Source organism: Abramis brama (assembly GCF_963993115.1).
Source record: "Abramis brama genome assembly, chromosome: 5".
Taxonomy (NCBI): domain Eukaryota; kingdom Metazoa; phylum Chordata; class Actinopteri; order Cypriniformes; family Leuciscidae; genus Abramis; species Abramis brama.
In genome coordinates, this window is record NC_139967.1 from 30,252,324 (window position 1) to 30,266,517 (window position 14,194).

A 14,194-nucleotide genomic window follows, 5' to 3' on the forward strand; every position below is an offset into this window, starting at 1 on the left:
AACAATGACAAGCCGGAGAAAACTTACGAGATACGAGAACGGAAAGAAAGGATAATTGTACGTTATAATGGTAGAAATATTGTAGAGGTGACATGTTCAGACTGAAGCAATAATTCCCTGTGCGGCAGTCCTTTAGTACTGATTCAGCCATGTCAACCCTCTCAATGCATCCGAGACTGATCATTTTAATACCCAGGATATTAAATATTTCATCACCCACAGTTCAGCAAATAAATCACAAGACCTGTTCCTTTTTTTAGAAAAATGCACAATTTATTGAATGAATAAAATCTACAAGCATGTTGAAAAGTTGGAGCCTATAGCAATTTCTTCATAAAAATAATGCACTCCACACAAGGTTCAAAAGGTTTTTCAAGCTAGTTTGTATGTCGCTCATAATGTGCTGTCAGACTGTGCTGCGACATTAGGTCACAGTGGTCATCTTTCCACGTCGGCAATGCTTCAATGAAATGGGCAGTTCATTGGGTTTGTGACCTGGTGTCTTCAGGTGCTGGACACTAATGAGGGTGGCATGTGCTGGAGAGCTCTCGCAACCTACAGCAGAGACAAGAACATGTTAGAATGGACTCTCTTTTATAGCAGACATGCATTACACACAGAAATATGACATTAAACAAGAAAGAATTGCATTGAATTCCCCTAAAATGACAGTGTTCCTAATCAGCTGTCTTAGTGCCTTTAGAAGAAATGTCGTCAAATCTTTCAATCCTCAAAAAAAATTGCGTGTACGTAGGATACTACAGGCTGTCAATGATTTCCAGGCAATACAGTTTGCACACTGTTTAGTCACTGGTGTGTGTTTTTTGTCATTTTAAGTGAAACAAACATTTATCCAACATGGTTTATCAGAATTTGGAGTCAAAACTATCCATTTTATAGTTATTAAAGGGATAGTTCACCCAAAAATGAAAATGTTGTCATCATTTACTCACCCTCAAGCTGTTCCAAACCTATATGAGTTTAAAAGACACAAAATAAGATATTTGTAAGAATGTTGGTAATCAGTCTGGTCTGTCTGGTTACCAACATTCTTCAAAATATGTTCTTTTGTGTTCAGCAGAAAGAAAGAAACAGGTTTGGAACACCTTGAAGGTAAGTAAATGATGGCAGGATTAAAATTTTTGAGTGAACTATCCATTTAAAGAAAAAAAAAAGAAAAAAAAAGGTGAGTCTCAAAGAAGTATTTCTTTCATAAAAAAGTATTTCTTTGTTATTCCTCACTCTGGTTTGTGATTCGACACAAAGCACTAATTCTGACATTAAGACCTTGCAAATCCCTTGCTGCTCATTTTAGTCCAGCTCAAGCTACCATGATCATTTCATTTATCAAGGAATTAAAAAGAACCCCTCTCTCTCTCTCTCTCAATATATCCATTTCTCTCTCCCTACAGTACTATGGAAGCGTCCTCATAAGCATCACAAAGTTTTCTACACAGCTTGCCAGTTTTATTAAAAGTTGTCTAGAGCTAAGAGGGATTTTGACATTCCCAATATTCCGGGCTGTCTGTCGGCAGGCTTCCAATGTATTATTATACCTCTTTAATATAGATACACACTTAATCCAAGTGTACAGTTTGAGGAGAACAGATCAATGAGAAATATGGAGGATTGTAGCAAAATGAACTGTCTCTATTGCCCTGTCAGACTTAAAGTGCACATTCATAAGCTGAATTCTGAAATGGTTTGGCTCTAATAGACCCGGAATGGCCCTCTGACTGCTGCTCTCAAGATCTTTCTTCTCAAATGAAACCTCATCGTAGGCACTACTTCACGTAGGCGCCATATTGTTGAACCATTGTTTTCCCATTTTCTGTGTTTCAAGCTTGCAATAAAAACAAAACAACACAATGCTTTGCTTTAAATTTCACTGGCTTTGAGATCTGACTCGCATCCTGAAACATCATCTTCGATAAAAAAAATGGAAGGTATCACTATGACATTCCACGACTCTTTGCACTGACCTGGCGTTTAACTTCTTAAAAGGCCTTCGATTCTTCAACAAAAGGAAACTATACCCTGCCTCATTATGAAACATGAATCAGATGAATCACTTCAAGTCTAAACCATTATCACAGATTGTGAACGACAAAAAGATCACCAAGTTCTCAAAAATCTTCATGTACTGTTCGCTAACAAAGAGGAAAACAATAATGCAGTGTCCGACACGTTCTTGTCTTCACCTTTGTTCCTCCTTGTCTTCTCGCATGGTTTTTGCTTACACTTCTCCTTATAACCTGATAAGAGTGTTTTTTTATATATATATATTGTTGTGAAGAACACAGGTCTGGGAGGGTCTGCGTTTCTGCCTCCCGTCATTATTTCTTGTTTGCTGTCGGGCAAGAGAATAACTTATCCGATTCCACTTACCGCCTTGTAGCTTTCTCTCTCTTTGTGTATTACAGCATTATATTTCTTGAAAACTTTAGAAGACGATAACAAGCATGAGATTTTATTCAGGAGAGGACCATTACGCCAGAACATATATACTGTTAGCCATATCTGAACATTTTTCCAGCTTTTAAAGAGTTACCGCAGGTAGGATGTTGTCGTTTACGGTCATGTTTCCAGCATTTTCTTCAGTGGCTTGTTAGATTTGTCTCATCCAGCCATCTCCATTCTAAATCTCTTGTCCCAGAAAGTAAATAATTAAATACCAAAATCAAGACAACAACAAAAAGTACTTCAGCCCAGAGGAATAAATTAAAAGTGCTTGCTACATACAGCGTGCTGCCTCAGGAGAAGCATGTGCCTTTGAAGTGTGGTCCGAGAACGGCACAGATGTGTTTTTCAGCATTACTTTGCTTTTACTGACTCTGCAGAATTCATCATCCTATCTGTGTCAGATTCCTCTCCAACCGCACATTATTTCTCTGAGAAATGAAAGAGCTGCTTGAGCCACTCTTTCCCCAACTGAACCCTGCGACTCAATATGGCGCGCACACCAACCACTCCTGCTTCCAACCACACTGCTATCCTGAATGAAAAGGGCAACGCCATCTAAGAACTCAAAAACTATCACCTAGACATCAAATTAAGTGTCCATGTGCACTAAACCCTGAATGCAGGGTAACTAAGAAGTACTTTGCAGTTTAGGGCAATGAACCAGCTATTAAAACAATTGTTGTAGGCTACTCGCTCTGCTGAGAAAAAAAACAAAAAAACCTCTAAAACCAGCCTTAACTGCTTTGCTGGTCTCCAAACCTGGTCAACCTGGTTGGCTCATTTTAGAGGAGTTTTGGACACTTTTCGGTCTAGGACAGAGATTCCCAATTATTTTAAATTTATGTGCTTTCATTTTACATTTTTATTATTTAATTAATTATTAGCTTTTCATCAACTCATGAACCCCAGTTTGAGAAGGCCAGGCCGAAAGACCAGCTTAAGCCCGAAGTATACTGCAGCTGTCCGCGTTGTGTGACGGAATTTTCGCTGTCCACGTACAGCCCTGCAATTTTGTTGCATGTACAACAACAAAGTCCACAAGAACAAGTCTTTCCAAAGGAGTATATTGAAAGGCTTGAGCACTCAACTGTGCACACGATACAGAACCTGATTTCACATGTTCATGGATCATCATCAACATCTTTGTTGATCCTGGAACAACATTCCAATCAACTAATCAGATTTGAGGGACAAGTTTACAGTTTATGTCAAGTTTAGGCTTACAACCAGGGATAGGTGCTTCTACATCAGTGTTATTCACCTGTAATTTCCCTCTGATTTTAGGGATAATTTATGGGTAGGGTTAGGTTTATGAATAGGGATAGGGAAAGGGTTTTCTGACAGGAACGTTGTTCCAGGATCAATAAAATAAGTTGCCCAAGGAATGCTTCCAACTCTGCAAAATCAGGACCTGCCAAGCAAGACTGAGCAGAAAGCAAAAAAATGAAATAAACCTGGGCCTTTAGGCAGGTTGAAGGTTTTTTTTGTTTGTTTGTTAGTTATTGTTTTTCATGGCCATCTCAGTTAGTATTAACAAACACTGTTCAAAATGTACAGTGTCCTACCAAAGGATAAGGAGTTTGCAATGGTTTGTCATGCCTTTGCTTCCTATGAGGCAACTTTATTTCTTTGATTCACCTCAACCAACTTTAACTGTTGAGTTGTTTTTGTCCCTCGGTGACCACCTCTTAACCCCAAATGTGACCCCTCATTTTATGTGACATACATAACAGTACAGTACTAACCTTTCTTCCTCACAGCAAAGAGCATCGCACCTCCTCAGAAGCATCACTAGAAGGAAAGAAGAAAAAAACACAATAATTAGTGTCATGTGTGAATGAACTGCTTCTATACGTCTAGTTAAACCTGTCAAAATCTCTCTGCTCCTTTCTGACCTGAAGTAAATGACGTGACCTACTTCTTCCTCCACCTACAGCTCTTTTGTTGGTGTAGATAAAAGCAACTCCTCACCACATATCTGACAATCCATAAGTAAAGCCCATTCCAGTGCACAGTCTCACTCCCAACGAACAGAGGAACACTACAAGAGTTTCAGCTATTATAAATAATTTACAGAATTTTTCATTCGCCCTTTTAACCTCTCTGCAAAAAGCACATTTGGCTCAGGTTAAAAATATATGCTCCACATCCGCTCGGTGTATGAAGGCGGATCATAACCTGGTCCTGGAGAAGCCTGTGGTTTAGTCAGGTCCCATGTTGTCCGTGCTTTCTTGTGCTGATGTGAAAACGAATGAATGTGCGACTATGGGTCGGAGGAATATAAAAACGTTAACCAAATATTGTCCCTGACCAGGACGTCTCAAGGTCAAACTCAACTGTTTCTCCATTCAACTGTGAAAATCCTACTACTACTTAATGTAACTATTAATACACATAATTGCTTTCCTTCCTTGTTCCACTGAATCAAGTGCTTTGCCCTGGGTTTGGTACGGCCCTGGCATGCTGCAGTGTTGCCATGGAGACCAGGATAAACCCTTGTTCTTCCACCAGGCAAGACGGGTGAGGCTAAGCATCCATGTACATACAAACACACCCCCATCTTGGTATCTGACACCAGACGGCACAAATATCTCGGTTCTTTGCCAGGGGCTCCTCTCCTTTCATATGTGTGCAAATGAATTCGTGGCCATCTAAGAGTGGGCGAGATCAACCCCGTCTTCCAACGGCTAACCCAATGGAGCAGGCCCGTCACAGGGCCTTTCAGAAACTGCGAAATCTGAGATAAATGCATTTAGCACTATGTAAAAAGGGGTGCAATATTTTCCAATTTTTATAATTTTCATAAATCTTTTCAGCTTTGACACTATAATTAGATATTTGGTAGGTCATATTTATCCATTAAATATTGTGTGTGTGTGTGTGTGTCTGTGTATAGATCTCTGCATGCTTTTGTGGGTATCCAGGGATATGTACAGTTTATCCCTCTGTTCATCCTGAAACGATTCTTTTCATTAGCTGTTATCAATAATGTAACAGTGTGCTTGTTCAGTTCTCTTCTCTCTCCAGTACAACATTACATATGCACTACCACATACACGAACCAAGCAGGCATATGTGAATCCACACAACACACACACACACACACACACACACACACACACACACACACACACACACACACACACACACACACACACACACACACACACACACACACACACACACACACACACACACACACACACACACAAGCCCGCATGACCTACAAACGCTGTCTTATGTTTAGATATTAAATTTGTCAGTGTGCTCATCACACCATTTGAATTGGTTTTCAATCATTGCACGACAGCACTCAAAGTGGCTAAAAATAAAAAAATATTTTTAAAAAATATATATAAATATAATAATTATTATTGAATTATTATTATTGTTTTTATTATTATGTACTGCATTCTTAAATAATAAATAAATAAAAAATAATATTTAAAATACATAATAATAATAATATTATTATTATTATTATTAATATAAAAAATAATAATAATAATGTTGCAGGTTTTATATCTTAGCTATACAAAATTGCTAAAACATAATTTCTCTCCCCAGGATGGAAGAGCCTCTACTTACTTACCCATACACTAAAGATAATCCTTTGTGATTGGAGGGCTAATTTGAAGTGTCAATTATTCTTATGCAAATGCATATGTTCTTTCTCACATTTCAAAAGAGGTTGAGCACAGATGGCTTCCCACAAATCATGCCACGCAAGGCAAAGCAGCCCGCCAGACAATAAGATCTTGTATAATGTGATGATGGTGTCTGCATGTCTGTCCTCCCTCATGCTTGTGGGTGCAAACTAGCTCTTGTTTACCACCAAAACAGTGATAACAAACAAATCGCCTAATATAGATATACATCCATGACCATTTATCAAAAGTCTAATAAAATGGGGGGAAAAACAAGCAGTTAATATAGTTTAAAGTAACATTAATATATATATATGTATGTTCTACATTTACTGTATGTTGCATTTTATGGACGGGGACTTTAAACTGTATTGCCCTCTATAGTATACGCTGGCGAACATGGGCAGCAAAAAGGAGAAGAAAGAAAGAAAAAGGATAGTTAAACAGAAAGAAAGAGACAGTAAGGAACAAGAGGCTGCTCTCTCAGCGTGACCTGAACAAGCCACTAAAACGTGATTTCTGACAGTTTGCTAGCACTCAGACTGAGAGACAGCGGCCTCTCTGCTTTCACACTAAAGACCATGATTTTGCCTCAGAGAAGTCGGCTGACAGACACACCTGCTTCGAATCCAAGCAACTCCCAGACAGATATGTGGATAGGCTTCAACAAACTAGCATTGTAATGGCACTTTAGGAGCTGCAGAGGAAAGACAACTTGGTCATGTGGAAAAATTAGTTAATATTTTGAATGCAATATATACCAATTTATTCCTTTTTAAAAGGAAGATACCGGAAGAGACTGCACAACAAAAGACAGTGTTCCTTGACCTTCTCAGCTGATCCATCGCTTAACAAAAAGGAAGTGAAAAGAAGACCCCAAAGAAAACTTTTCAGAAGAGTGGATCAAACAACCAGCTCTGGCGTCTTGTTACAACACAACAATGGAGCCATTGAAACCAAGACTGAACATGGCAACTGGGTCCACAGGTTTTGATTGTCTCACAAAGGGTCAAGAGGGAGAGGAGAAGCTGAGTGTTGAGATATTTTAGACGATAATGGTGCTCCAGAAATGAGACGGTTTCAGTTTGCCAAGTTTGTTTTGACTTATCTACCTCAGAGGCTAAAGTTGTTAAACCTGGACGGCTAAAGAAATAAGAGAATTGTCCAGACTTTAATACCTCATATCCATGTGGACAACGGATTGGCTAACAAGATACAGGAGTGTAGAGAGTGAATAAAGTGATCCTTTACACAAACACTGTTCCTGAATAATGTTAATTGGGGCATAAAAGCTGAACCCTTTCAACTCCACACCCTAATGCCAGTTAAGTTAGCCGCCACACAAAGCCAAACCGAGATGTTTGCTTACATACAATAGACAAAAAGGGCTTCAGACCTAATTGTGCTTTGATTCACACATACTCTAAATAGCATTCACCCTTCATTGCTACCAACAAAAACTCAACTGGAAGATGCTGTACCCAAAACATCTAAGTGCGTTGCGGTGGACAGCCCCCCTGAGGGGAGCACCTGTCTATTGGTTATCCAAACCCTATTGATTAGCCCACATGGGTAAGAAGAACAGACATATCTGATTAGAAGAAAGGCTCAGTCATTGTATTATACAAATATCCTGTAAGTTTCAGAACTCAAAACTTGTAAGTCCAAAAACAGCTTTTATTGAAACCAAGCCAATTTCGGATTTTGTCACATTATTACATCATAGCGCACCGAAAGACCAACCCGATCTCACGGCAATTCATATGTATTTTACGAGGTGGCTAATTCGTACAAATTCATACCACCTCTGCAGAAGATCAACGCCTATTCTACATCATTGCCTCTTTAGCCCCTCCCACCGACGCATGTCGAAGTACTAAATACGAGACAGAAGCAAACACAGGATTGTGCCAAGTTGTGGAAAAACAGTCTTTGCATTGTCCTCCTTGTGATTCTAACATTAAGAATGCATGGATGAACTTCATCAGGTCGTGTCAGTAAGACACTGTTCGCTTCATTTTACTGCAGATCTGTTTTTAAACAAGACACAGTTCAACCCAAGCTTTTCAGAGAGACTGAAAATAAAAGATGATGCAGTGCCAACTACATTGGATCCAACAGTAATGTCGCAACACACAAGTGTGAGTAACAGTCTTTTTACCATGTGTCACTATTGCTTTGTCTGTTTGTGGCGGATGTTAGTCGAGCCTCAGTCAGGTCAGTCTTGAAACATCCGCCACACACTGTTACAGATCGTTTGATATGTACTGAGTATTTATACTGTCGCGCCGCAGTCAGATAGAATAGTTGTGATTTGCTGTTCTTTCCTTTGCCACGTAGAGAACGCTGCTTTTGTTATTGTTTTGATCTAAGCCATTCGCTGGAATCCTGAATAAAAGCTTCAGTGAGTGACATCTTCCATTTCGTCATTAGTAAGACATTAAAACACGCTTCTTTTTATTTAAAACACGACACTGCACTTTATTTGCCACAACCGAGACTTATAAAGCATATGTAATATGCTTAAATGTTTCACATTGTTGGTAAATGTTTCAACTATGTTACAATAATTTTCCATATCCCCGCCATTGCATGTATGTAATTGTTTTGAAAACTTCCTATGTTGAAAAAACACACATAGGACATTTTCAAAACAATTCTATACATGGCGGGGGCATTGAAAATTATAATATGCAATATAATAATAATATTTAAAACGGTTACCCGATCATAGTAGTGGGCGTTTACTTCCAAGTCTTGAATGCGGCACGCCTATCAAAATGGAGTGTTCGAAAGAGAAGGTAAAAAACAGGATAGAAAATAGCGTATTACTACTAAATTAAAATGCTTTTTGATGTAAAAATCTTGATAACATTATAAGTGGACCTCAGAGAACATGATCATTTTAAAAAAATGCATTCATGACTGTTGCTGCAAAACTGGAAACTACACATTAGTAGTCCACTCATCACCTCTGTAGAGACCAGTTGATGTCTAGACTACATTAATGAACAGATGCAATGGAAAAATGGTTTCCTAATGTCTCTGAGACACTGTTTGCTAAAATAATGGTTCCCCAAATGACCAACTACAATTAAAGAAACTCTAAAACTAATCTTATAGTAGCAGGTTTACTTCCAGCAGAATTCTGAAACCTTCCAGTACAAAATGGTGGCTCACTTCACACCAAAAGCTAAGTCCAGACAAGCAACCATGATACTGTCACAAACACTGTCACTGTGAGGGCGGACATGCCTATTCACACAGCTCACACTAGTCTCTCCATGTGCCAGTGTTTTTCCTTTTCACCTATCTCCCCCAAAAAAGTGTGTGTGTGTGTGTCATACACATCAAAACGGTAAGGTGAATCCTTTTGAGCTGGCGGTGCAGTTGGCCACAGAATGAATAAACATCCATGTCAGGAGAAACTGATACACTCCCCTTTTCAAGCAGACGGGCCTCTCGTGGGAAATCCAGCACTAACACAATGGATAGAGACTGCCTTTTGTTGAGTCTCTCAGCTATGGGCTACTTCTTCTCTCGAGTCTGTAGGCTGAACAGACCACTCCCCTCGGTTCCTATTCCCCTTCTCGCACACAATTAACTTGAACCTTTTTCACACTTATCCATACTAGAATGTGTTTCTAATATGTCACTTCAGAGAGTTGGAAATCAGAAATGATGTACGCTGGCTCTCAACATGGGATGCTGGTGTGTCCCTACCAGCTAGTTAAGCTACCAGCCTAAAACAGCTAGTTAAAATACCTGTTGGAAATTCATACTAGCCTAAGCTGGTCTTTTCAACTCCTTCCTCATCCCATAGGTAATGAACTCATGGTGAAGATTTAATTCTGGCTCCAAATCCTCTGAATAGTAACAACATGATGTTCATCCAAAACAAACTTAAGGAAGAGCTCCCGACAGGTCAAACTGAGGGGATTTACATGAAGTTTATCCGTATAACTCCCTAGTCTCTGTTGGCTGGCTGAGTGATTTTCCCTTTTTCAGGGATGGTCAACATTAAATTTGAAATTAGACTTGAACTTGACATATTACATACTTTACATGTACCCATATCACATACAATAACTATGGCAGCTGACAGGTCACCACTATGTCTTCAACATTCAAATGGAAAGCAATTTCCATAAAACAAAATCCATGTGATATTTCCTTAAATATATATATATACATATATATATATATATATATAAATGCACACACACACACACATATACTAGGCTATATAATAAGTAAGGGGTCTTGCATCAGCCTGAAGGGGTTTATTCTGAGAGAACAACCGACTGGATGTACATTATCCCGCTTATTACATGGCTACTACACATAAGTAAATAACTAGACACAAAATATTGATCTGAGTAGAAATATTTGATTAGGTCTTTAAACACAAAGCTTCCGCGGAGAGAGCAGTTGCTAGCGCTGCAAGTTCAAACTAGACGGACATTTAATTTATACGGTACAGTCATACCACTTATTACACACATCATTTTGCCACATAAATAATTATGGTGATGAGAGATATTGATTTGAGATTAAACTGTTTTTAAATCGCACCTGTTTGTTATCTTATAATCCAACAGAGTACAAAACAATAGTTGCAAAATGGCAGCAGCTGCGTTGTAATGAAACAAGAGAGAGCAAGTCCATGATACTGGATGACAATTAAATAACTGTACACAAAATATTGATTTGACTGAGTTTTAATATTTTATTAGCTCACTAGACGCAAAACTTCCACAAAGAAAAAACGTTCCTAGCAAGCATATAGCGCTGCTGACTTCAGTAACCCGGATGGGCCAGTGTTATCTGTTTTCAGTGGTTGTTATTGGGGGAATAACTTACTGCTGGATGGTGCGATTGACCAATCAGAATATTCCACTTAGTCGTGTAATAATATTATATAATAGAACAAAACCCATTACCAATTAAACAAAGCTACAATATTCCATACAATTGCATGTCAACTACACTGATGTGAACACTGAAAACAAGATTTGTATATCTTGAGATAAGTTTACATACCCTGATCTGCCCCTTTCCAGTCATGCTTTAAGAGAAGATTTCTCTCACTCCCCTCATCTTTCATTCCCTTGCCCTATTCTTTGCTTTCAGCTCCCATTTGTGTCACAATAAAGTTGTTATGCATGACAGTTTGGTAAGCAGAATAGGTACTGCCCGAGCCTGCTGTGTGGCTACAAAGTGGGCCCATTCTCTTCGGCCGGGCTCAGTTACGGGGCCCTGGGCAGTGGGACAAGGACAACATTGCTGGGACATTCCCAGACTGACGGAAACAATTAGACTCAAAACCACAGTGAATCTGGGATCCCCTTGTCCTTTAAGCGAGGACATCTTGATACAGTCCAACTCTCAGTGAACCAAGTATCTTCTACAGTTGAATGGGAATCTAACCAAAGACACAGGTGTGCACAAATTGAAGGCTTATTTCACTTGGTGCTTAAAGAGATTGTTCACCCAAAAATGAAAAATTTGTCATCATTTAATCACCCTCATGTCATTCCAAACCAGTATGACTTTCTTTCTTGTGCAGAACACAAAAGAAGAATGTTGGTAACCAAATCGTTTTGGTAACCATTGACTTCCACTGTACAGAAAAAAACAGTGGATTATTCTGATAATCTTGATATTAAAAACATAGGCTTTGTTAGAATTTGTTAGAAGAGGAAAATTAAGTCAGTTTAGGTTATTTGAAGTACCAGTACACAGATGGTTATCTGAAGAACAATAGAGGTTCTCAACTGATATCAGGCTGCAAAACATGTTTGCAATATTTGCTTTTAAAAGAGTGCCTTTTCCAAGGCTTATGAATAACATATAGAGAGGGATTTATCTTTATAAGGTAAAAGTAAAAAGGGTTTTACTCTGTAAAAGTAAGAAGAATGTTTCTTTGCAGGGATGGAGGCTTGTCGTCAAATTGAAAGAGGGCAGGGACAATGCAACGCAAATCTAAAAGGCCTCCAATCCACAAGGACTCGCACAGCAACCATGGGAATGAAGGCTACTGGGGTTCAAGGTCAATGCTAGAATAGAGGCCTGCAGATGCATTGTCTGCTTTGCCCTCACACATTCCTCACACACATATGCAAACATACACACCACTACCAACAGAAGTCATCAGCACCCCCACTAGCACAGATCTGTTTGTGTGTGACACAAAACCAACAAAAGCAGCAGTTCCGCCTGTATGTACGTGCGTGTGTGTGGGCGCATTCACATGTGCACACTCACTCGTCCTATAGAACCAACAGCTGTACACATACACAGAGGATAAATTTCCCACAGCTTTGTTTGTCCGTCCAGACAAGCTTGGAGCTAGCAGGCCAGCTAGCTGTGAGAAATGATCTAAGACCTAGTGAAAAGAAAGACTTTGGCCAAAGCTGAGGAGAGAGTCTGTGATTAGCTCCTTTGTTGGAGGTCTTTTGAGCTTCATTGGCTCCAAATAAAGACCGTCTAATGAATCCATCCAAGCTTGGCCCAAACTTTGTGTGGACGACAAACTAAGTTATGGTGGTCTCCCGGTGCACCGCCGCACAGCATAATGATACAGAACGTTTGCACATATGGTCCCCTGATTTCAGGACCCCATGTAAGCACTTTCTCATATGCCTGGTCATCCGTTCGCTCCAAGACACCAGGGGCACTGAGCCAGGGGGACGAGTTTACTAGGCCTGGTGTGATTGAAATTTGTTTGAAAGTCTTTACCTCTGTACGTCTGTATGAAAATGCTTATATTTTGCAGTTGTTTGTTTGATCATTCGTTCATTACAAAATATACTGTTAAAGTTTAAGTGTATTTTTGTTGTCTTTTTAAGTTGAACCTGGTTTTTAGAATGCGAGTGGAACGGTCAAAACGTCCTTTTAACACGTTTGTAACACAACAATGCAAAAGCAGTGCAGTGGAATACAACAACAGGCCCTGTGTAAACAGCCCCTTAGTAATGTTTTGCTGTAATGACAGCAGCCCTTGAAATTCATTAACTGATGATCATGTTTTCCAGCATGATTTGAGAATGATCCTAAGAGCTTCTTGAGCTTCAATAGAAGCAAGAACTTCTTCAGAAGTTTGTGAAATGTATTGATTAGTGACCTAGAAATAGTGCATAATATTAAAGATATTAGTTTGTTTTACTTTCTGTTCATTCCCAGGTTTAAATTAGATTTTGACTCCCAGATTTTTTTTTTTGAATTATCTCTGACTTTTTGACCCCCACTGCATGTTCAGGTGTATTTATTTGATCAAACATACAGTAAAAACAAGAAAAAAAATCTTATTGACCCCAAACATCTGAACAGTAGTGTATAACCTTATTGTACATAATGAGTAAATATGCCTTAAACCATATTATATGTTGCAGTTCTTTATTAAGTTACCAGCCACTGTCAAATGTTCCATTTATATGCTAAAGTCAATTTTTACTTGTATTTGGCAATTGGCGAGTGTTAATATTGGACCCAGCAAATTATTAGATTTAGATTATTAGAACTAGAACATGTCTATGGGAATGAGAGACAGCCGTTTATGTATTTTACTTATTTTTATATAAAAACTGTTTTGATTGTTGCATTGAAGCAGTGCAAGAGATCTCATATTTTATCACAGCACATGCCATTTTCTCAAATAACAACCTCGGAGAAAAGAGGGAAAAGTGCACTGACACGGGGTATTCCTCAGTTGCAGTGAGGGGCTGCACGCACCCCCACCCTTTCGCTTCTCAGCGGCACCCACAGAAGGCAGAAAGGCTTTCTGACATTGCCCTACATTCAGCTGACTGATCCCACACACACAGTCTTCTGTCACAAATAATCATTACAGCCGCACACCCTCTTTCTCTCCCACTGTATTAAATATTGAAGATTTCAACTTTCAACTGGGAGCATGTTCAAGCACCCTCCCATCAAAACACAGAGATGTGCACACACACACACGTGCGCGCGCACACACACACACACACACACACACGCATTGCCCTAGCTGCAATACAAACCACCTCTATTAGAGTGTCAATCGCATTCAGATCTTTCCTTTCTTGCCAGCGCTGACTGTC

At 39.3% G+C, this 14,194-nt stretch overlaps 1 long non-coding RNA gene across 3 annotated transcripts in view; it reads right to left on the reverse strand.

The window, feature by feature from the left end:
• Nucleotides 1–257: 257 nt before the first annotated feature.
• Nucleotides 258–14,194, reverse strand: part of LOC311083020 — a 39,173-nt gene continuing 25,236 nt past the window's right edge. For all 3 annotated transcript variants that reach the window (XR_014606187.1, XR_014606188.1, XR_014606189.1), the window contains exons 3-4: nt 4,209–4,254; nt 258–555 (exon numbers count right to left, since the gene is read on the reverse strand). This is a non-coding gene — a long non-coding RNA (uncharacterized lncRNA). The remainder of the gene's footprint in view (nt 556–4,208; nt 4,255–14,194) is intronic.